Source organism: Thunnus maccoyii, chromosome 20 (assembly GCF_910596095.1).
Source record: "Thunnus maccoyii chromosome 20, fThuMac1.1, whole genome shotgun sequence".
Lineage (NCBI taxonomy): Eukaryota > Metazoa > Chordata > Actinopteri > Scombriformes > Scombridae > Thunnus > Thunnus maccoyii.
In genome coordinates, this window is record NC_056552.1 from 6,394,284 (window position 1) to 6,416,489 (window position 22,206).

The following is a 22,206-nucleotide window of genomic DNA, read 5'->3' on the forward strand; positions in this document are numbered from 1 at the left end:
CTTGAAATGTTGAACTATTCCTTTAACCATATGGAAATTTGGCAGTTCACAGCTAACGTTAGCCCTCCTAGCTTAGCACAAGGGTGGTGCATGCACTTCTTATCTGAGACGGCAGGTTAGTAAACATCAGATAACAGGACTCTGCAGCAGGCATGCTAACGTCTGCAGATGTCAATACGTCGAAGCCTCTTGTTCCAATGCTGACATAAAAACCAGTTGTGCCTCACTATAGGAGGATGTCGCTGCACCCATTATAGCATGTCTGTGACGCAGGCCCATATGTATACGTGTATGGCTTTTATGTCTGTCTGTGAGGTAAACAGGCTGAGGCTCTTCAGGCCAGAGTTTCACAGGGGAGGGTAAGAAGAAAACAAGAGGGAGGTGAAAGGAAAGATAAAAGGATATAAGCCAACATGTGAAGGATAGACAGAGAGAAACAAGAAAAGTAGGCATGAGGAATGAGGGCAGAGGGGAAAAGGGGGGATTTCAGGGGCAAGAGGGTGGAGGGGGATGGGGGGGTGTCCTTGCTGGCCTTTGTACTGTACGGCCTTGTTTGTTTTCTATATGCTATATCCCTCCCTTCCTCCTCCCTCGGCCCTCCGCCCTCCGTCTCAGCTGCTCACCCACCCTAACAATCCTCTTTTTATGTCTTCCAGGGCGGACACAAGGCGGACCACACAACGCAGGAGGCCTGGGGAAATCATTAACGGCACACAAACACACACACAAAATGACTGGTAGGTTACGTTCTGCCCATCTCCCCATCTGTTTAGTACATGTATGTTTATGACATGTATGAGTTCACAGCGCAGCCTCAGCAAGCGCTTGGTTCGGAGTCGATTCATTATCTCGATCTATTCTACTGTCTTCATCCTGTAATTGAATAATTGCGGCGTCCACACACACACACACACACACACACACACACACACACACACACACACACACAATCCTGTGTAATATTAAGCTTTGTGAGCTGTGCTTACCTTTTTTTTTTGCCCTGGGTTTTACCTCTCAGGCTACATAAAGGTTGCTTTTTGGATTAGAATAGAGTCTGAATCCTCCTCTCTCCTCACACCTTTCTGATGTTGGAATCGGTTGGAACTACTTTTTTTGTGTCTACATACGAGCGCAACGCCATGAATGCCTTTGCGCAAAGACTTGCACTTGGATGATTATCACATGTTGAAAGTAAGAATGAATGAGAGGATGCTGTAAGTGAGCGTCGATCACAGCTAAGCCAAAAAAGCTAAGCCAAAATTGCTTTTGACCAAAACCATATTTCAATCTTCAACCCTTTTCATGCTTTATTAGTTTTATGTATTTATTCATTGTGGTTTGTGGTTAGAGATGTACATACTTCCTATTTCAGTCTCAGTTCTCTGAATTTAATTTTCAGGGGAGTGAGTGTGTTCAGAATTTTAATTATATATAATAAAAACTTTTGGGGCACATTTTAATTATTTTCTTTGACTTAATAGCGTTCACATTTTTCTTCTCCACAACCAAACGTGCATCTTTATGCTATTATACAGTCTGTATACGTACTACTTACGTCCAAAACACACCATCGGTTCAAACTCGGCAGCGTGTAAACAAGAACACACAGCATGTGAAGCGCAGTACTCGAAGAACAGATCTCACCAGCTGTATCTCTCCAGGAAATCATTTTGTAAATATTGGTGTGAGCTCATGGAATAAAATACAACAGCACACATGAGGATATGCTATTATCTGCTAAAAAAAAAGTGTGCCAAACAGGTGACTTAAAAAAAAAAAAAAATGTTGGTTTTGTGGTGCATTTGTTTGATTTACATTAAAAAAAGAATAAGAGTGGCTGTTATGTAACATGTTGTAATGCAGGTATATTTGACACTAACTATGGGCCTCTCATTTGTCATAATGTCTCTTAAGGTTTTAATGATTATGAAAAACTAGTTATAGGTAAGAGTTACTTAAAATAGAATAGAATAGAATAGAATTAGACATTGATCCACATGTCTCTGCACACATATCAAGCAACCAACTCTTGAATGGGGCCTCCTATAGTCCTCCTCTCCTCTTCTCTCCTCTCCTCTCCTCTCTTCCTCTCCTCCTTTCTCTGCACAGCTGGAGAGAATGTGGAAGCACATAATTGCAGTTTAATCCTGCTCTAAGTCCCTGCAGCATTAGGGGGGAGGGGGGAAAAAAAAAAAAAACTCCCTGAGTTGTTTGGACAGATGTTTGGTGAGAAAGGCTTTAATGGAAGAGTGAGAGCTCATCCCGGACTGAAGGCGACCGGTGTCAGTCACACGATGGGAGATGGGAAACCGGACACAGGTGATATTAATGTGACCACAAGTGGTAATCCCACTGAGTCTCACGCTGTTACTAATCCGTGTATCTCGGTAAATATGCATATCGGTAACATTTGTGCATATTCTGGTCACGTCCCGTCCTTGTGTGATGATCCAGAATATGTGTACGTCAGGGTTCGGTTGTGTTCTCCTGCAGTGTGGGAGGTTTGTAAAGACCGCTATTACTATTGCAAACATTTGTCTGCGTTGGTTATGATGCTGTTGTAAATAATTGACATTGAGCGTTTTGACCCCTGACCCCCATGAAGACAGAAAGGTTAGTGGCCTGGTTTGACCGGCGTAGAAGTTGCTTTCAGTAAAGCTTTGTTGTTGTTGTTTTTCTCTTATAGTATAATTATGATGCTGGTTTATAGATTTATTTGATTAGTTGGATCATTGATTTGACTTCATATTGTATCTGGTTTTTTCGAGGTAAATTCTTTTAATTATATTGAATAAGTACAAAAACAGGTAGATGACCAGCTGGTGCGGTATAATTTACTGACAGCGGTAGTCAATATGTTACAAATACTGTGTCCAAAATATATATATGCATATGTTTACTCGCTCACTTAAGCTATAGAATAGCAGGAGCTGCAGGAGGCAAATGCAACTCTATACTTTCTGTCTGAGAGGAGACGTCTTCGATGCCATCCCGTAAAGTGAGATGCTTCGGTGATTCATGATGCTTTTAAACGCTGTGAAACATGCTTCCATGTCACTGGCTCCAGCAGTGACCTTTCGAGCCGAGCGTCCCCGCAGCACAGCATCTCCGTGCTTTTTCTGTTAGAAGAAGGTCGAATATCCGTAGAAGGAGAGGAACTTTCCCCAATTGGGAAAGAAAATAGTTGGAGGCAGTGGAACTGGGTAAAAGGGGGATACTTTAGAAGGTGTGTTCAGCCTCAGGAAGTGAGTCTTTCAGAGCCGGGGGTGGGGGTGTTGCAGACATTTGGCTCACACTTTAAGGTTCAGGGGTTTATGTGCACGTATACATGTTTGGAGGTGCACATATATGTAGCCGTGTGTTCGTGTGTGTGTGCGTGTGTGTCTTTAAGTAGGAGCCAGGCGGGGTGTTAGGCAGGGGCACGGGCAGGCGAGGAGGTGGGATCAGTCTCCCGTCACTGGGCTACAGGCAAGCATTCTTAACACCTCATAAATCTCACCTGGTGCTTCAGGACCTCTGCTGACATAGCTGCTGTGGTGCACACACACACACATACACACACTCTTATGTGCACATGTGTACAGGCATGCACATTTTTAGTGTGTGCATGCTATATGCAGCCATGTGTGTATATAGTATGTCTAATTGCACACACGCAGTAAAGTAAGAGCCTCGAGAGTCGGTCATGTCAACAACAGCAGTGAAATTGGAAAAATCGAAGTGATGTATAATCTGTCTGTCAGCGGTCTCTGTTGGAAACGGAGCGGGTCTTATTGAAATCATTTCTGTGTTTGAACAAAGAGAAGAAGTTAAAAAAAAAAAAAAAAAAATCTGTTTGTTGTGTCTGAGCCCCGTTGTGTGACCGGTTCTGGTTGTTTTTGTTTGCATTGTGACGGCACCTGTAGAGGGAGGAGAACATGAAAGAACATCTGGTGCAGTCAGTCGCACAGTTTTGGCCTTTTGTTTAATATGCGGGTTAGAAAGTGAGAACTTATATGCAAAGTTGTCGTCATTCTTAAAGGAAAGTTACGACTTGAATCATAATTTTATCGTCGCCTTTATAAGTTATAATAACAGTGAACGCGGCATCGATGTGGTAACTGATGATGGATCATGGCGACATCCCTAAAAAGAGGTCTGATGATCAGACAGCTTGTAAAGAAACCATCAGTTTAACTAGATTCCTTTATTCGCCTGCTTTATTGCTGTTTCCTGCTTTGTCGGATGTCTTTTTAATGATGTCACCGCATTCCCGGATCTTAATAATCAACTTGAAGTGTACACTATCATCATAACAGATAGCGATGATGGCCAAACCTACAAAACTCAGAGCCAAGTGGTAACAGGGCAGCGATGAAGAAGCCAGCTTGTGACTGGAAGGTTGTCGGTTCAATCCTCGGACCCGGCAGGATCATTCTTAGGTGGGGGAAAGTGAAAAAGCTGTGTTTGCTCCTCCTCCCTCATTACCACCAGTGAGGTGTTTGCACCTCAGACTGTGGTTAGACTGTGGTTGTATTGGGCAGCTTCCAGGTGTGGATACGTGTGACTGCGTGTGTCTGCAAAATAGAGGCTTCCTCTCAGTGAAACTTCCCCTGAATAAATAAAGGTTGAAAAAAAGTAGAATGCTGAATGTTAATACTCATAATGTTATTGAACGTTCAACAGGGGGACCGATGGTTGTAAATGAGTGAAACAGAAAAAAAAACCCCATGAACTCGGATGGCAGAGTTTCAAAAGCAGCAACAGTGTCAGTAAAAAATGATCCCTTACTTCCATTTCTGCAGCCAGATGTTTTTCGTAGCATCGCGTATCAGCCGCGTCTTTCTTCGACATACATTAGAACAAAGTGAAGTTAATCTTGGCATCACATTAGATACAAAGAATCCAACCCTGTCGAATTAATCTGCCAGACAGTCGCCCAAGTAAACCTAATCCCCGTTCGGATTTTTCCCATTCCTCATCACAATCCAGTGACTTTTACATTAGTGCTGAGTGGTTCACTTGTTTAAGTAACATGAGATTTAAGACACTGTCTTAAAGTAATGCTCCGCACAAAACATTAGCTGTTTCTGAATGTTTGGATTTTTGGATTTTAATGTCACGGACTGTCTCGGTCTCTCTGCTCAAATCCTTGAAACCGGCCAAGTCAGTGATGTATCCAAAAACAGAGGAGAGAGTATAGGTTGCTATAGCAACCGTGTTTTGAGTGGTTTTATTTTATGGATCACAATGGAAATGGACTTTCTTTGCTTTATTGTGATTGATTAAAATGAGTTATATTTGATATTTGTCTTTATAGAGCTGCAGCGATTAGTTGATCGACATAAAATTAATTGCCAACTTTGAGTCTTTTTTTTTGAAGAGAAAACGCCAAAATTCTCTCCATTTTCTGGTTTATTTTAGTCTTTTATGATGCTAAACTGAATATCTTTGGGCTGTGGACTGCTGGTTGGGACAAACAAGACATTTGTGGTTTGTATCTTAAGCTTTTTGGGGAACAGAGATCAACATTTTTTAACCATTTTCTACTAACAACTAACTGATTAATCAGGAAAATAATAATTAGTAATGCAAATAATCATTAGTCGCTGCTCTAAACCTTTAGATAAATGTCTTATAATAGCATAACGATGGAGAAAAATGCCTTTTACTGTTTCCTGTTTTGCTTGTGTGAACTTTGTGTAAATACAGCCCAGAGGCTATGCACGGCTCCACAACAGCATATTTTCACTTTGAGTAAAAAAAAAAAGCCTCTTTGTTTACTGGAAATTACACTCAGGCTAATCTCTTCTGTGCTGTCTCATATTCTTATCCGCTCTTAAAAAAGCCAAACGTATCGTCACTTTTAAAATGACAAAATAACCCCTACAAATGTAAAGCGACTCAGTGGTATAACAGCGTTCAGAAGACAAGTACTGGTGTGTGACATTAGGGTGCTCGGTTTGTTATCTCAGCTGTTGTTGAGAGCGTGTGCACAGTGAACGGCTGTAAGGAATGCAGTATAGCCAGAGCTCATTATATATTACCTGAACCTATGTACTTTTCTCTCTACTGACGGCAGCCCCGCAGGCGGTTTAATACACGTGTGTACATATGCACGAGTGGACTCGTCTGACCTCGTGTGTTGTTTGTGCCTCAGTGTGTGTGTGTGTGTGTGTGTGTGTGTTTGTGTAATGATTAGTTTTACCTGAAAAGCCTGTGAGTGTCCTTACAAGACAGGGGGATGATACAAGGTCAAAGCCAGATTCGGTTGCCTAATTTCACTGTAGAGGAGGTAAACATTTCTTTAAAGGGGTTAAAGGATCGGTTCACAACCTCTCACAGCGCAGGCACCTGACTGTTGCTGTAGGACAGACGTGAAAAAATAGTGAACCTACCCTTTAATACTTGTTTACACAAAGCAGGATTGTTCGGATAGGAGTTATTTCTCTTTAAAACTGGTCACACTGTGCACCTGTTGTGTATTTTTAATCCAAGAAAATTAGTGATGACTGATCTGATGTGCACACTCAGCACACACACACTCTCTCTCTCACACACACACACACACACACACACACACACACACACAGCCTTTATTTTAATGACCACAAACTCAGTGGAATTTTTTTCGAAAAGTATGACAGGTAATCTCCGTCGAAGGTAAGATCTTTCCACCCGAGGCATCCTGGGAACAGTCCAGCATTCTTCCAGTGTAGTTCAGCCAGCTCCAGTCTGACAGGGAAGCTGTTGATTCACTGTAAAAAAAAAAAAAAAAAAAGGGGGGCTTGACTTCCCCCTTTACTGCCGTATGTTTCTGCAGGTGAGTTTAGACATCTTCAGTAAACCAGTCATTTACTCTGGAGCGGAGTAATATCATTTCAGAATTAGCGCTCGCTCTCTTTCCCCTCGTCAACACTCGTTCACCACAGGAGTGTTGAGAGGGTGTTACTCTCCTCTCTGTTCTCCTTTTCACCGGACTGTGCAGAACACACACATGGCTGTGAAGGCTTGCACAGTAACGGCAGGCGAAAGCCGCCAAGTCACTAACAATCACACCCACTACCACAGACATGCACAACTATACATATACACTATTCACATTATAGAGATTATATTTTATGATCTCATGTTGCTTTAAAACATCAGGGCTGCAAAATAATGCTCATTTTAATTTATTGATGAATTTGTTGAGTATTTTTTCTGATTTATAGTTTATAAAAGATCAAGAAATTGTGAAAAAATGCCGCTCACAATTCCCCAGAGCACGAGTGACATCCTCAGATCGCTTGTTTTATCTGACCAACAGTCCAAAATCCATCAGATTTTCATTTCACAATGATATAAAACAAAGAAAAAGCTGCAAATTCTCACATACGAGGAGAAAAACATGTGTATTTCTGCCACACAAAAGTACTCTCTAACTTCTGCTTTAAAAAAGAAACGTCTATAAATAAAAACGTAAGCCTTCTCGCCAAAATTAGCTATGAATTACACACAGACTCAAACTTACAGCACGCCGCTCACAGGTTGGTGGGCGCACACACCCCCCTCAGAAACCCACATAAACACAGGCAGGCAGGAGGGTTTATTGCAGACAGCGGCGGCTCAGTGTGTAATGCTACGTGTTTGAAGCGTCACTCCTCCCGCAGGAAGAGACACACACCGAAGGATCATGGCTTCATCAGCTTGAAAGAGTCTTTGCTGGTCTCTCTCTCTCTGTCAGAGCATTATCAGCTGAACTAACTAGCTGTCTGCTGCCACCCTGTCCACAGCTCATTGATCACCAGCTCCCTCCCCCCCACACACTGCTCTGGAGCTATTTGTTAGCGGCCCAGAGGGAACGGTTTCCTGGCAAACAGAGTGGGTAGGGATATAGAGTGTGTTCTGTGGGGGCTGCCCTGCATGCTCACAGTGACTGAAGTGAGCATTTTTTTTTTTTTTTCTTCTTACCCTGACAGGCATTAGTTTAACGAGAGATCGAATACATTAGCGCAGAAAGTACACAGTGCCAACCCTGCAGCTGACCGCCGTGTTTCCCCGCCGCCGCTGCTGCTGCTGATGTTTGTGAGTGAGAGTGTTTATTTGCAGCTGTTATACACAAGTGAGGCCCTATTTTGTGGTGGTTGAAGACCAGACTAATTCATTTTCCCTGCGGGCATTCGGAGTTGTGTGGATGTCAGTTCCTTCAGGCTTCATTCAGATGCTTTTTTTTTTTGCCTTCTCATCCCAGGCCCGGTCAGCATTAAAGAGCTGTTATGTTAGCCGCTAACAGTGGTGCCTTAGCCGCATCATTCCTCTCTCCCCGGCATCATGTCAACATACAGTACATAAACGTAGCCGAGCTCGCTGCATTGTTGCTCCATGTGATGAAGGAACAGACAGACGCAGCATCAATCAGGACTTAAAGGTTTATAGACACAACAGTTTCACCCAGAATTTAAATATAAGGCTGTTATTCTGTATTTTTTAATGTCCACAAATCCCATGAAAAGACCAAAACCAACAACCCAAATCCATTTTTAATACTTTCCAACTTTCCTATCCTGACACTTGAGCCCATTTACTCATACATTTTTAAAAACTAGGTCAAACATATATATAGTGTCATTTTTAATAAGGCTCGGCTCAGTTATTTCATCAAACAGCCGGGCACTGCAGTTTCTAGCAAATGTCACTTAAAGTGGAGTAAATAGTGCATTTGTTGGGGACTATTTTCAGCTGCGGATGAATACACACTTGATGCTTTAGTGGCAGCAGGAAGATTTATGTGGTATCGAATCAAAATAAACTACATTGTGTGTGTTAATTGTAAGGAGGGAACATGTCACCCGGTACGACGGTCCGGCTTATTGATGTGTTTTCAATAGTTTTTGGACAACAATAGAGCTCTAAGGCGCGGGGGAATAACACGTTTCAGGCTCTGAATACACAGACAACACTTGTTAGTAGGATCGATTTGTTGTTGGGATCTTTTTATGGGATTTGCTGACAATCAGAAAAATATAGATAATAGCTACAGCATAGCGCATCAACGCATCACACCTCAACATCCCCGAGGAGCAAGCGTACCAATCTCAGTCTAACAATGCAATAATTGCAAACAGGTTACATTCAAGAGGCTTTTGAGATGTTTTGTACCAGAATCCGCTCTGCGCTCCTCGCTGAAGACCAGAATGCCAGACTGCTCGCTGATCATTTATCATCCGGTAATTATTGTTTGTTTTGTTCTGCTTTTCCCTGCGAAATCCCTCCGAGGTCAGAGGCCGGGGCTGTCATCAGAAATTTTACTCTCCGAGGGCCATCATATCAGATAATGATCTGGAACAAATAAGCCTCCCATCCCCCCATCTCGCTCTCTCTCTCTCTCCCCGTCTCCTGCCGCGGCGGCGTCGAGTCCGACGACTCCTCGTTCACATCGTCTCCCTTATCTGCCGGCTGGCCTCGCTCCCCCTCGCACGCATGCACGCCCATCGTCTCACTTCACAAACAGCGACACACTGATGCTGTTCATCAAGAGCGCCTACTTAGTAGGAACAACCGGACTTGGAGAGAACCCAAAAAAGTGACAGTTTATAGTGTACGTGTGTATTTTTGGTGCCTGCTTTATGTGCAAGCATGTTTAGCATGTGTGTTTGTGTGTGTGTGTGTGTGTTTTCTTCTACAGTTTACAATCCCTCAGGACTCAAAAATATGACAGCGTGTAAATATTCACACGCTGTATTTTATCCCAAAATGGCATCGGGATCGGCAGGAACAAACATTATGTGTTTAAAAACATACTTTTTTTGGGGGGTAGCGGCATAAAGAAAACCTTGTTGCTCTGCCCAATCATGTTGAAGGTCTTTCTCCTTCCATTAAACCAGGGGAGAGCAGAGTTTTTTCAGACGTGTCAACATGTATTTTTCCCCCCCCTGCGTGTACAGTATTTCACTGCCGCTGATGACATCAGAGCGTGTACCGCCGATCAAACGACCACATACGAACACAACCGGCGGCGGCCTGGCCATTGTCCCGTCAATCAGCTCGTAAACGTCGTCAGAAAGGATGCAGGACGTGGCAGCTGGGGGACAGATGAAACGTGTCGTGAGGACTTTTATTCTGCACAGTGGGATACGGTGGGATGTATAACTTCACTCCCCGGTCTGTGCCAGTTATATAAGTTCGAGCCTGGTTTCTTTAACTCGGGGCCTGGGGCCTGCTTTGGTTTGCAGGCCTGCGTCTGGTCCTGGTCCCAGTATGACGAGAGCATAGTCGAGTACGCCTGCTTAGAAATGTGCTAACACCTCAAGATTTGCAGACTGTGCTTCCTGATTCAAAAGTTTGGCAGATAACATTTCAAAAAATAGACCCAGAGCTTTCTACTAGAGCTGCATTGATTAGTCAGGTGACAGAAAATTAATCAGTTTACAATCGTTTTAGTCATTTTTTAAGCAAAAAGGCCAGCTGCAGCTTCTCAAATGTGATAATTTGAAGCTTTTCGGTGTCATACGTAGGGAACAACTGAATATTCTTGGATTTTGGATTGTTGATCAGAAAGAACAAGATACTTGAAGACACCGTCATGAGCTCCGCAACATTATAACAGGCACTATTCACTATTCACTAAAGCAATGAATCGAATAATCTCAGAAAATAATATGGATAATGAGTTGCAGTTCTACTTTCTACGGCCAAGTCAGCTCTAGAAACTGTTGTTAGTTATGTTTCCATTTTTTTTAACTGTAAGGTCAGTCATTACAAACACACAGAACATTATTTTAAATATGTAAGTTTGGCTGAGTTTGGAGAAATGTGTATAAAATGATGCCGTAAAAACATGGAATCCTGGATTTGAATGTTTCAGTCAGTGTAAACATCACACAGCTTAAATGAAATAGAAATAAAAGAGGTCAACTTTAGGTGTATATATATGATTTTGTCCCTTCAGATCCAACATGTACCCTGTAGTATCTTTTATCAGGGGGTAGCAGGAAACAAGGGCTCCTGTCTTGTACCAGAACTGAGGACACAGTTCATTTATATCTCCGGCTCCTTTGCTCTTCTTGTTCTTGACTTTCTTTTGAAGTTTAATGGTTAATACTTTGAATAGAGAAGAAGACGTCTCTTTCTAATAGCCTTAATCACTGCATAAAAGCATGTTTTTATTCATATCTGGCATGACCCGGCAGGTTTTTATGCGCAAATTGAAAATGCATATAAAAAAAAGAAGTAAATGGAAACATACTTTTTGAATCCATTGACTATCAACTAAATGGTTTGGAGATTCTTGTTTGGAAAAGCTTTTTTCCCCCCCAGTAAACTCAAGTACTGATTAGTGCACTACGGTGTCCGCAGTATCCTGCAGCGCTGCTGGAGCTTAACGGCAGATTTCACAGACTAACTCCGCACACGCACAGACACATTCATACAAGCCACGTAAATACCACATACACTCATACCTAATGATCTGGATTATTAGAGCCCACCCACAGCATGAGTCTGGCCCACTGTCTATCTGTTTGATCAGCTAATTACCACGATTATGCACGCACACACACACACACACGCACGCACGCACACACGCAGTCACTCACACACTACCCAAGAGACTGGCTTTATGCAGCGAGCCGCAGTGCTCTCCTCACCGTTCCTCTTCCTCTACTTCTCCACTTTTCTTTTATTCTTTATGGAAATAGAAGAAGAAAAACATGAATAAGTGACCTTGAGACTTGTTAAATTTATATCAGTTGCAACATGGCACTCCGAATGATTGCTGGGCATCGGCGCTAAGCTGCAGTGTACATTTCATGATGAGGATCGAATATGAAATATCGTTTTGGATCGGCAGGAACAGTTGTAGTATATCTTTGGTGTTTGTTTTGACTGGCAAGGAAATTAAAGTCTTATTTGTGTTTTCTGCAGTGACAGCGCCATATTTAAGCGTATTATTACTTAAATTCAAACAGCTACACAGGCAGTTGGCTAACGCTTAGTACCATCTGTGATTTGTGGTACATTACTCTCTGACTCCATACGTTAGTTACTCTGTGTTGTGATTTGAATCATGAAGTGATATAATTTGAGTTTTGACAGTTTGGTCGGGACTATCTAGACATCCTGTTTTGTATAATGTGGGAGGAAGCCAACACTATGTGTGCAGGAGCTGCCGATGACTCAGCAGATGTTGAAATGACACAAACAGATAGTAACATCTAAACTTGGCAAGGTAGGCTAACTAGTTCCGTTAGCTTAAAATGCTAACGGAACATAACTGAAGCTATGTGGGCTTGTTGAAAACGGGAAATAAGCTGCAGTGTCGTTATACTTTTTTATTTCTAACATAAAAAGAGAGGAGTATTCATATTTCATTTCAACTGTTAAAGCATGGACTTTGATCTTGTTGCACTGCTCTCTGAATGCTAACAACTGAGCTTTGATTCAGTAATTACCAGCTCAGTTTGGTTTTATTCACATTTTGACAAAGGACAGAGGTTTGTGTAGTTGCAAACTGGGACCAATATAATGTCAGAATCAATACAAATCCTTGAATTACAGGAAACAAGGTTTAAAACGGCCTTAAATCTCCTTTAATTTGACATCCAGACTATTCCTCACTTCCTGCCTGTCTAATATCTCTTCGCCTATCCTGTCTGCCCATCTCTTTATCTTCTTTTAAATATCTCACGTTCTCTTATCCTCTCTTTTCATTCACCTTTTTATGTTTTCCCGTCACATCTCCTCCTCCTCCTCCTCCTCTCCCCTTCATTTCTCCTCTGCGGCTCTGCAGAAAGAACGAGGCACGTTTCCTCTCTTTTTAATTACCATAATCGATGACGGGGCCCCTGCCACCGTGTTACCCATGCTGCTGGGTTTCTGCTGCAGCACCACCACCTATACGCTCAGGGGAAATGCATTACCACCTCCGGAGCGGCTCCTGCTCGGAAAAGATTAGGGTCATTACCTGGCAGCGGGGCCCGGAGTTCCGCTCAGTGCATTATAGCCTTAAACTTTAACCTATATCAAGTAACTCTGAAAGGCAAAGAAAACAAACAATCCAAGCCATTAGCAGCTTCTCTGGATATTGTGTTCCTGACTATAGGGAGTCAGATTGTTATAACAGAGGCTCGCAGCGCCAAAACATACATTTAATACCTTTTTATAATCTTTTATGACCTATTTTTCAAGGCAGGTTCATTTATTTTCTACACGGCTCATTCATTTTCCTTGGATTTAACTCCAAGGTTTGCGTTGTTTGGTGCTTTAGGGTAGTCGGTGGGTCAGGAGGGAGGAGCTGGAATTCCCCCTATGCGAGCCATGTGTTGCTGCAGCCTTGAGTTTACTCATCATATAAAACTGCAGTTTTACGTTTCCTTCATTTAAATCAAGCCCGTATAAACAACATCCAAGCAGAGCGAGAGATGGATCGCTTTCCCAAAACCGCACCGTTAGGTTTCTGATTTTAGCCGGTCATTAGGAAATATTTCTTTTACTATCTCTCCCTCTTTCTCCGTCCACATTTTTTTTTTTTTTTTTTTCCCCTGCTATTCAATCTTACATCCACAGTCATACATCAGTGGCTATGTGGTGTGAAGATGGAAACCTCTTATAGGTGGCCTGTGAAGAAGTTCCCACTAAGGGCGAAGTGTGTGGTTTAAAGGGCGGGCTCTTGGAAAAGTGACAGAAAGTATGAAAATACTGCAAGTTCATGACTAGAAAAACGTCTTTCACCCATAGGAATCTATTTTAATCTCCTTTACTGTGCAACTGTAAGACTGTGTTTGAATCATGGCGGCCGCCCCCGTCTCTAAATTTCGCCGCATCTCTCACCTCACCTCATGAAGTATTTCACCGAGAGCCTATCAATGAAATAGCAGTGGAGTTAAAACACACAGTGTGTAGGTGCGAGCGATGTGTTTTGACACAGCCGGTCACTCTTGGCAGCTGTCCTCTGCAGCACAGACCAGGTCTCACGTTTGCTAATGTGCTGAGTCTAGCGCTAGTGTGTCTGCATGTGTGTATTTTTCTTAATGTCTCTGGGGGTGCTGGGGGGGGGGGGGGGCGGCGCTGGAGGGAGGGAGGGGGGGTTTGCATGTACATGTGGGTGGGTGTGCAGTCGCATAACAGAGATGCAAATCTCTTAACTGCCCGGGCAGAAACTCAACTTTATTTATATAACACCTTTTTACACAAACATGCAGCCCGAAGTGCTTCACATAGCTCACATAGATTAAAACAACACAGACAAGAAATAAAGACAACAGACAACAATAAATACAATTAAAAATGACAACAGTAAAACAATAAAATGTTAAAAAATAAATAAATAATAAAACCTAAAAACTAAAGGCTGTAACATTACTCTGAATAAAAAGTCAGATTAAAAAGATAGGTTTTTTAATTTCCTGCTAAAAATACAGAGAGGGCATGTTATTCTAATATCCAGAGGCAGTGTGCTCTGCAGTTTTTAAGGGCATAAAAACAGAAGGCAGCCTCTCAGGTACTTTTTATGGGTCACATAAGGAACGTTTAAAAGAGAAATGCTGGAGGACCTTAATGATCTGGCTGGAACATAAAATGAAAGAAAATCTCTGTTGTAGGGAGGTGAAAGGTTATTTAAAGCTTCATAAACATGTGAAAGAACTTTTTCTAAAACATACACACGGCAAGTGCGTCGTGTTAAGAGGTGGGGTAATGTGATCCGTTTGCTTTGTTTTACTTAGAAAGCTAGAAAGTCCAGGATCTCATGCCAGGAAGCTCAGTGAGCGTTTGAGTGTGGGTGGGTGTGTCGGGGGTATGTACCGATTCCAGCCAATCAGCACGCAGCTCTACCAGGAAGTTGTGGTTTTGAACACGTGTTGTTGCGGCAACAAGGGAACTGAAAGGATAACGAACGGGGAAGAGAAGAGAAGGAGCTGTTTAAGTGCCGGAGTGCGACCTCAGCAGCTCATTTGACACTATTGTCACTTTCATTTACAGATACAATAACATAGTATGAAGCAGATGCTTTTACATGAATTGGTTGATAATGGAAGGAGGGTTTTAAAAGGTTTAGTCTGCAGAAATGCATGGTACACACACACACACATATATATGGTGTGGATGGAAAGATAGAAAGAAAAAGAGAGTTATCTGTGTGGGGGCGGGTGGAGGGAAATCAAGTCTCACCTTTCACACACACACACACACACAACAAACGTCTCTCTGGTAATGTTCTGCCCACACTCTTCCATTGTCAACTAATGGACAGGATAAACTTTTCCTTTACACACACACACACACACACACACACATGCAAACACACAAAAGGTGTACTCAGTTATCCTGAGAGAAGATTGAATGACATACACCATTATCATCCCGGCCAGATAACGTCACACTAGTTCTGTACAATGATGCACGGTGAAAAGAATTACAAAACAACAAGGTAACCCAGGAATCATCAGGAGGCTGCGTGACATAAAGGACATGTGGGAAAAAGGTTTCAGAAATTGTCTTTGCAGAGACGTTGAAGTTGGATTAATTAGTAAAGATCCCCTGCCAGCCGCACTGTGACAAAAAAACTAATGCCTTGATCATTAAGTGCATTTTTTCCCTCCCTTTGTCTTCCCTCCATAAAACTCTGCCAGCCAGTCGAAGTGGTATCACAACGGTCGCTCTGTATCAAACAAACTCTTGATCCGCTGCCAGTTCACCTGGCTCCACACAAAGCGCTAATGTCTAAACCAATGCGGAGCTCAACCTGGCATAGACTAAACATGTTGTGTTACTTCAAACATAACAGTATTCCCATGGTGCACGTTTTACATTGAAGCTCTACATCTACTCTTATCTTTATTGACTGTTTCATAACAGAATAGAGTTTCTATAAAAGGTTGTGCATTATGTGCTTTTGCTTGTAAAGACCTGCACATAACTTTCCTTTGAGGTACTGGAACCGGCTAATGCGGCCAAGTTATCGTATTATTCTTACTCTTCGCTTCACAGCTCATTGAGTTTTTGCTCACATAAAATAAAACAAGCACCACATACATTAGCATATGTATTGCAAATACCGAGCCGCCAATTCCCACACCTGTCAGACTTGTCAGTTGTATTAATTCGCTTGCCGTATTAATCAAGGTGCATCTGATCCTTAGTAATGAGGTGTGTGGTTTGCTGTAGAGTCGTGTACTGAGCATCGCTTGCCGTATTAATCAAGTTGCACCTGATCCTTAGTAATGAGCTGTGTGTGTGCGGTTCGCTGTGCCGAGCGGCGTGCGTAAAGACAAAAGAGAGACAGTAACAAATTAGTGAACAAAAGAATAAGAAGAGGATATCAGCCACCTTTCCCAGCAGAGAACAAGAAAAGCATTTTTTTTATGAAATCAGATCTGCAGTTTATGCTCTCTGTGTGTGTGTGTGTGTGTAGGCACAATAGCTGGTTTTCCCTGGAGAAGCTTACAGCCTGGCATTTCCTGCTCCGGGATGGCCCTGTCCTGATTAGAGGAAATTGATTTAATGGCTTTGGTTTAATGGCTCGAGAGGCTGCAACCACTCTAGATACTTTCTTCTTCTCTCTCTTGTTGTTTTTTTTTTTTTTTACTGCTTTTTGCCTTCTCCCACTTTTCTTTTTTTCTATCATGCTTTGTTTTGGTTTGCGCCTAATTTCCTTTATTTTCTTTGCAGCATGCATTTATGGTGTCTGTGCTTTTATGCTCTTGTGTGTGTGTGTGACAGTATGTGTGGTGCTGTTGTAGGGGACAGTATAGAAGGTTTTGGTTTTAAGAGTGTGTGCACCCTGAAATTCTGCGGTGAATTAAAAAAAAAAAAAGCTCCACCAGAGGTGTGTGAGGGGGAAAACAACCGACTACTGCATGGCTTTGTGGTACGTAGTGTATGAAAACACAGCGGGTGTGGGGCCACCAGGGGACTGACTGTAACCACTCAGCATAATTGTGGATATCGACGTGCATTTAAACCTCCACTATGAGTTATTAGCTTAAATGTCATGCATACTGCATGTATTATGCAATTAGCAGTATATTATATGTTTATTTTTTGCAGTGACTGCATAAAAACCTCCTGCTGTTTGACATTTTGTTGGTCAAATTGAGATTATATCCCAAAAGGGTTAGGTGTATGAATACCTCTTCTTCTTCTGTTTTTTTCCTGGTTCCACAACAACCTCGCTAACTGCGGCGACTAGCAGGCGGTTGGATGATGACAGCTGACAGCGGTGTGTCACTCAAAAACTCTATTTGGTGTACAGGTAAACAATGATTACTGAGAGAGAGAAGAAAAAAAAAAGAAAGTGTACAGTTTCGACTTTTGTCGACACACCCAGAATGAGTTTAAGTTGGCACATGTACAGTGTATGTGAAGCTATAGCGAGGGTGTGTATCTAGAGCATGTGAGGAATGTGTATGTGAGCATCCAGTTTTATGGGACTTTCCTCTCAGCGCGTTTAAAGCTCTGCAGAGAGCTTTAAGACAGATGGGAGTCACATGGTCAACTCTCATATCAGGGGCCTTGTAGGGACAAACACAATGCGGTCTGAAAAATAATCACATTGTTGCACGTTAATCTGTTAATTGACTGATTATTTCATCTCTGCAAAGGTGGTGTTTATTAGAGGACGATGTTTAAAAGGTTTACATTTTGTGAATGCATATACTCATAATAATTGACCTCACTAATGCATTGCAAACTTACACATAAATCCATAAAGTAATGCGTAAACATGCACAAATCAACCACTTACGTTGCATTTTTGTCCTGTTGGCGGTTGTATAAACACGCTCACACGGCACCAACTCATCACCTCACTGTAATAAACAGCTGATGTTGTTGTTATCTCCGTAATGTAAAGAACAACACCAGATACCGCAAAACAACCTGATATTATTTATCCTAACCTGCGATAGACAATCATGTTCACAAGCGATGAACAGCCCTTTACGGCACCCGTTCAAGCCCGATTAATTAAACATTGACATGACAACGACATGCGCTCATTCTCCAAAACAGCCTGTGCGACAGTTAATAAAGATAACCCTGGGGTTTTGACTAATGAGCAAGGTAATTATATAGCCACATATAATGTGATTAGCTGCAACATACAGAGGTCAGGGAGGGGACACACACACATACACACACACACACACACACACACACACACACATGTGCTCCTTTCACCAGTGCAGAGGGACCCTTAGTGAAGGGAAGCAGAATGGCTCCAGTCCTCTTCCCCTGGTCCCCTAAGGTCCCATGTTATTTTAATGTTTCCCATCTGACATCGGCCATGCATGTCTGGCTGTGTTAGTTAACAGTGCAGAGAAGCAAGCGTAGCCAGTCTGTCTCCTGTGTTACCTCGCATGATCGTGCATGGTGTGTGTTTGAGTGTGACAGACGAAGGGGTGGGGGGGACACAGTGTGCTATCTAGGTTATCTATTTAGAAAGCTTGTTTAGTCGAAGAGAAGCCTTGAGGGCCAAAATTATGAGTCATCACGCTACAGTACAGTCTGAATCTTCCCCTTGTTGTCTGGCCCTTCTGAGTGCAGGAATAAATAGTTGTAATTATTTTGTTCAAACGCATAGCAACAATGATGCACTCCGGCATTGATCAGCGGGGTTGCGCACAACCTGCCAACCTGTAGATGTTAAACATTTTAATGTCAGTCAGCTGTTGTTTCCAAGGGGTTTTTTAGGGATACACATCATTGCAACCGCAGAGAATTTGCTTAATGTGGAATCTTAGTATATCCTCTCATGTCCCCAATATTTTTTTTTTCTTGTTGTTGCAGGGATTAAAGCCGGTCTTTATAAATGTATTGCAGATGAACAGTTTCAGCTACGGTGCAGTTTTGTCAGTTTTGTAAAGTCACAGTTTGCCGACTTTTCCTTTAAATCCTAGGATTAATACTGGTAATGGGTTACGGTTCATCGCTTAGCCAAGAGAGGTACCAAGAGGGCAACGCCGTCATTATATCAGCTTCACAAATAATGCATAGATGATCAAACGCTCAGTAAATAACATCCCCATAGGGGTGCCGCATTCAAAGCGGAGGCTAAAACTTCAGTGAGATCAAAGGCCACACGTCTGCTTTATAACCCAATTACACAGCCAAGATAAAAAACTCTCCCAACAAAAACTTTCCACATGCCCTGAAAACATTTAAAACGGCGAGCGACAAAAGTATCGCCGATTGTGTTGATTTATAATTGCAGCGGTTTTCACGACATCCGCCCGATCGCTCGGCTTCTGTCGAGAAGGATCCTGTCAAAACAGCCTGTAACCGGCTGCCAACCAACGCAGGTACTGGATTTTGTTATCTGAAATTGAAATAAGCTAAATATCTTATGTTGCTCCTGGCAGTTCATTAATAATTATATTTTAACAAACTCCCCCCCCCCCCCCCCCCCTATAATTTATTCACTTCTTCATCGCTGCATATCCATGGAGGGGTTTAATATTTTACTCTTCCAAGAGAAGTCTCGGGATGCAGAATAGCAGTTGTGCAAACATAAAAGAGATTTTTTTTTTTTTTTAAAGTGCAGTTAGACAAAGGGCTGCCTCATTTACTTGCTCAAACAATCCTCACTTATGCATATTTGCTTTAGGCAATGTAAAGCCAAAATCCACCTAAAACTGTAGCACATTCCCTATACTGACAGTCGTCTAGGATGCCCCCTTTACAACCTTCTTATTGGTTTTTCTGCACTATCAGCATCATTCTGACCGTCATATGAAGCCGTTTGATGTCATTTTTGTTCGATATATTAAAATATTTCAGATCCATAGGTGTGAAAAGCTCTAAATTTGCTCTTATTAAAGTTTCTTATTCATATTCGTTCCTTTGTGCCCATCTTTCATACGTTCATGGTTCATACTCACCCTAAAACCCAGAGGCATAAATACACTAAGAGAAAAGAAATATTGCCTCTCGATCTTTATCAGCGTATCGTTGCTAGCCAGAAACAAAATATTTCAGACCAGATTTGAAGTTAATATTTTAAAGATTACAAATGACTTCTAATAAAAAATGTATCTGTGACATAAGAAATACAAATGGCAGGGAAAAGTAATCGTATTCAGATTGTTCAAGATGTGGGAACACAGTACTGTTTGCGGTTAATATGTCACTTGGGTGAAGATGGACATCCGTTGATTAATATCCCTGTTTTTGATTAATAACCAGGGAGTAGCTTATTTCCAACAGACTCAAAGAAACGGCAGTAATGTAAAACACTGCCTGCTGCCGTACTGTTGACATTAAAATGTACTCATGCAATCTTTGCAAGTTTGACTTGGCATAGACTGTGAAACCCAAACGAAACAATATTTGTGTCATATGATTCTTATGTTTGAAATCTGGCTCTGCCTCAGAATAACTGACGTATCACTACTGTTGTTTACACTCTCTGCTCTGTGATTTGGTTTTGAGTCGTGAGAACGTATTCGCCGCCCTGCATGCGCTTCGCTGGAAGTCGAAACCACCTCAGCTTTAGCGAGAAGGTGTCATACTTAAAAAACTGACATCAGATGTTTGAAAGCAGTCAGTATCACACCTCACCCTTCTTCCTACCATCCTCAGACTGCTGGGAGATAAACAAGCGCCTTATGTGGCTTTTCACCTCGCTGTGGTAAACTAGATTGTCTGAGGTGTCATTGTTGTTGTTGTTGTTGTTGTTGTTGAAGCTCTTGTCTTGGGGATTAAATCTCAATGCTGATCCTCAACCCCTGTGAAGAAACATACCAGTTGTTGTTGTTGTTGTTCATCCTTCGGTTCTTGCCGTCACATTTTCACCGCTTGCTCACTGACATCAAAAGGTGAGCATAATGCCTGTTAGCTTTGTGTCACACAAGGGTTCCCATCACCACACCCCTAAGCATTCGACCAGCATAGAAGACCTCTAGCTGAGGTATTCTTGAATTCCCAATCCTCTTAAGAAGGGATATTGCCACGGTAGGTAGCTCCTGCCTTTCAGTATCCATGCAAAAGCATCTCCACAACATGTAACTGCTGCTAGCATGTCAGTTTTGTACAGTTTTCGGTCTACAGTTGGCTATCAGATGGAGGTTTTGGAAGCCTTTATCATGATGTGTGTGATAGCAGTCAACACTGGCAACATTACTCTTAAAATCTGTCATATTTAGAGGATTGTGTGCAGTTTTTATGCATGCAAGATGGCATTTTTGAAGTTTTTTTGATGATTTGCACTGAAAGATAATACTGAGTGAAGGAGTTCAAGTATGTGTTCATGAGTAAAGGTAAAATGGAGTGTGTGATTGACAGGTGGCTTGGCGGTGATGCAGGCATTGTATTAGACTGGGAGCTGAGCCTGGAATCAAAGCTCTCAATTTAACAGTTGATTTATGTTGTGGCCAAAATAATGAGATCATGGTTGCGATGGCTTGCTCGCCCTTTTAGACAAGATGAGGACCTGATCCAGGAGTAGAGCCGCTGCTGCTGCTTCACATTAACAGGAGTCAGCTGTGGTAGATGGGGCATCTGATCAGAACGCCCCTTTGGTCTGAGATATCCCAGGAGGAGTTGGAGGAAGTAGCCAGGGAGATGGGCGTAATGGCTACCTTGCTTCAGCCTGCTGCCACTGTGACCCGGTGATGATTTTGATAGTGGTAAAAATTACTTGTAGGGTTGGACAAATGTACGAGGGGGGGCCCAAAAATTGCTGTCATTATAAATCTTTCAGCTGTACCTTTCTTATCCTCTTCAAAGCACTCTCCTTGAGATGTGATATACTTGTCCCAGCGCTTCTCCCATTCCTGGAAACATTTCCTGTAGTCATCTTTGGTCACCGTGTTCAGAGCCTCCTGCATTTCTGATTTCTTCCACGAATCGGTGAATCATCTCCCTTTCAGTCCCAGTTTCAGTCTCACCGAGCTGTAGGCATTACTCTATATAATCCGATAACTACACCCTGCTCCTGTGCTGTCGATGGCTTCTGGGAATTTTTGGTTGCCACTATGCAAAATCACTTCTAAAATAAATCAAAAGTGTTCAATGTGATTTGACTGTGTTCCATTATTACAGTATGCATTACATCATATGAGATAAACCTTTAATAACTCTTTGAGTTTTAATAACAAAAAGGAAATTAGTATACAGTAACGTAATTATCAGCACTAATTTATTTTCTTTTAGCCTTTATTTAATACATTATGCAGCCATGAGACAACAAAACAAACTGCTTTGTCAACAAAACATGCATCTTACAAGGCTTCAGTGGAGTAAATTAATCAT

General features: G+C 42.1%; 1 long non-coding RNA gene across 1 annotated transcript in view; it reads left to right on the forward strand.

The window, feature by feature from the left end:
* Window positions 1–22,206, forward strand: part of LOC121887611 — a 115,332-nt gene that overhangs the window by 68,599 nt on the left and 24,527 nt on the right. Inside the window, exon 3 of the long non-coding RNA XR_006093005.1 lies at window positions 657–737. This is a non-coding gene — a long non-coding RNA (uncharacterized LOC121887611). The remainder of the gene's footprint in view (window positions 1–656; window positions 738–22,206) is intronic.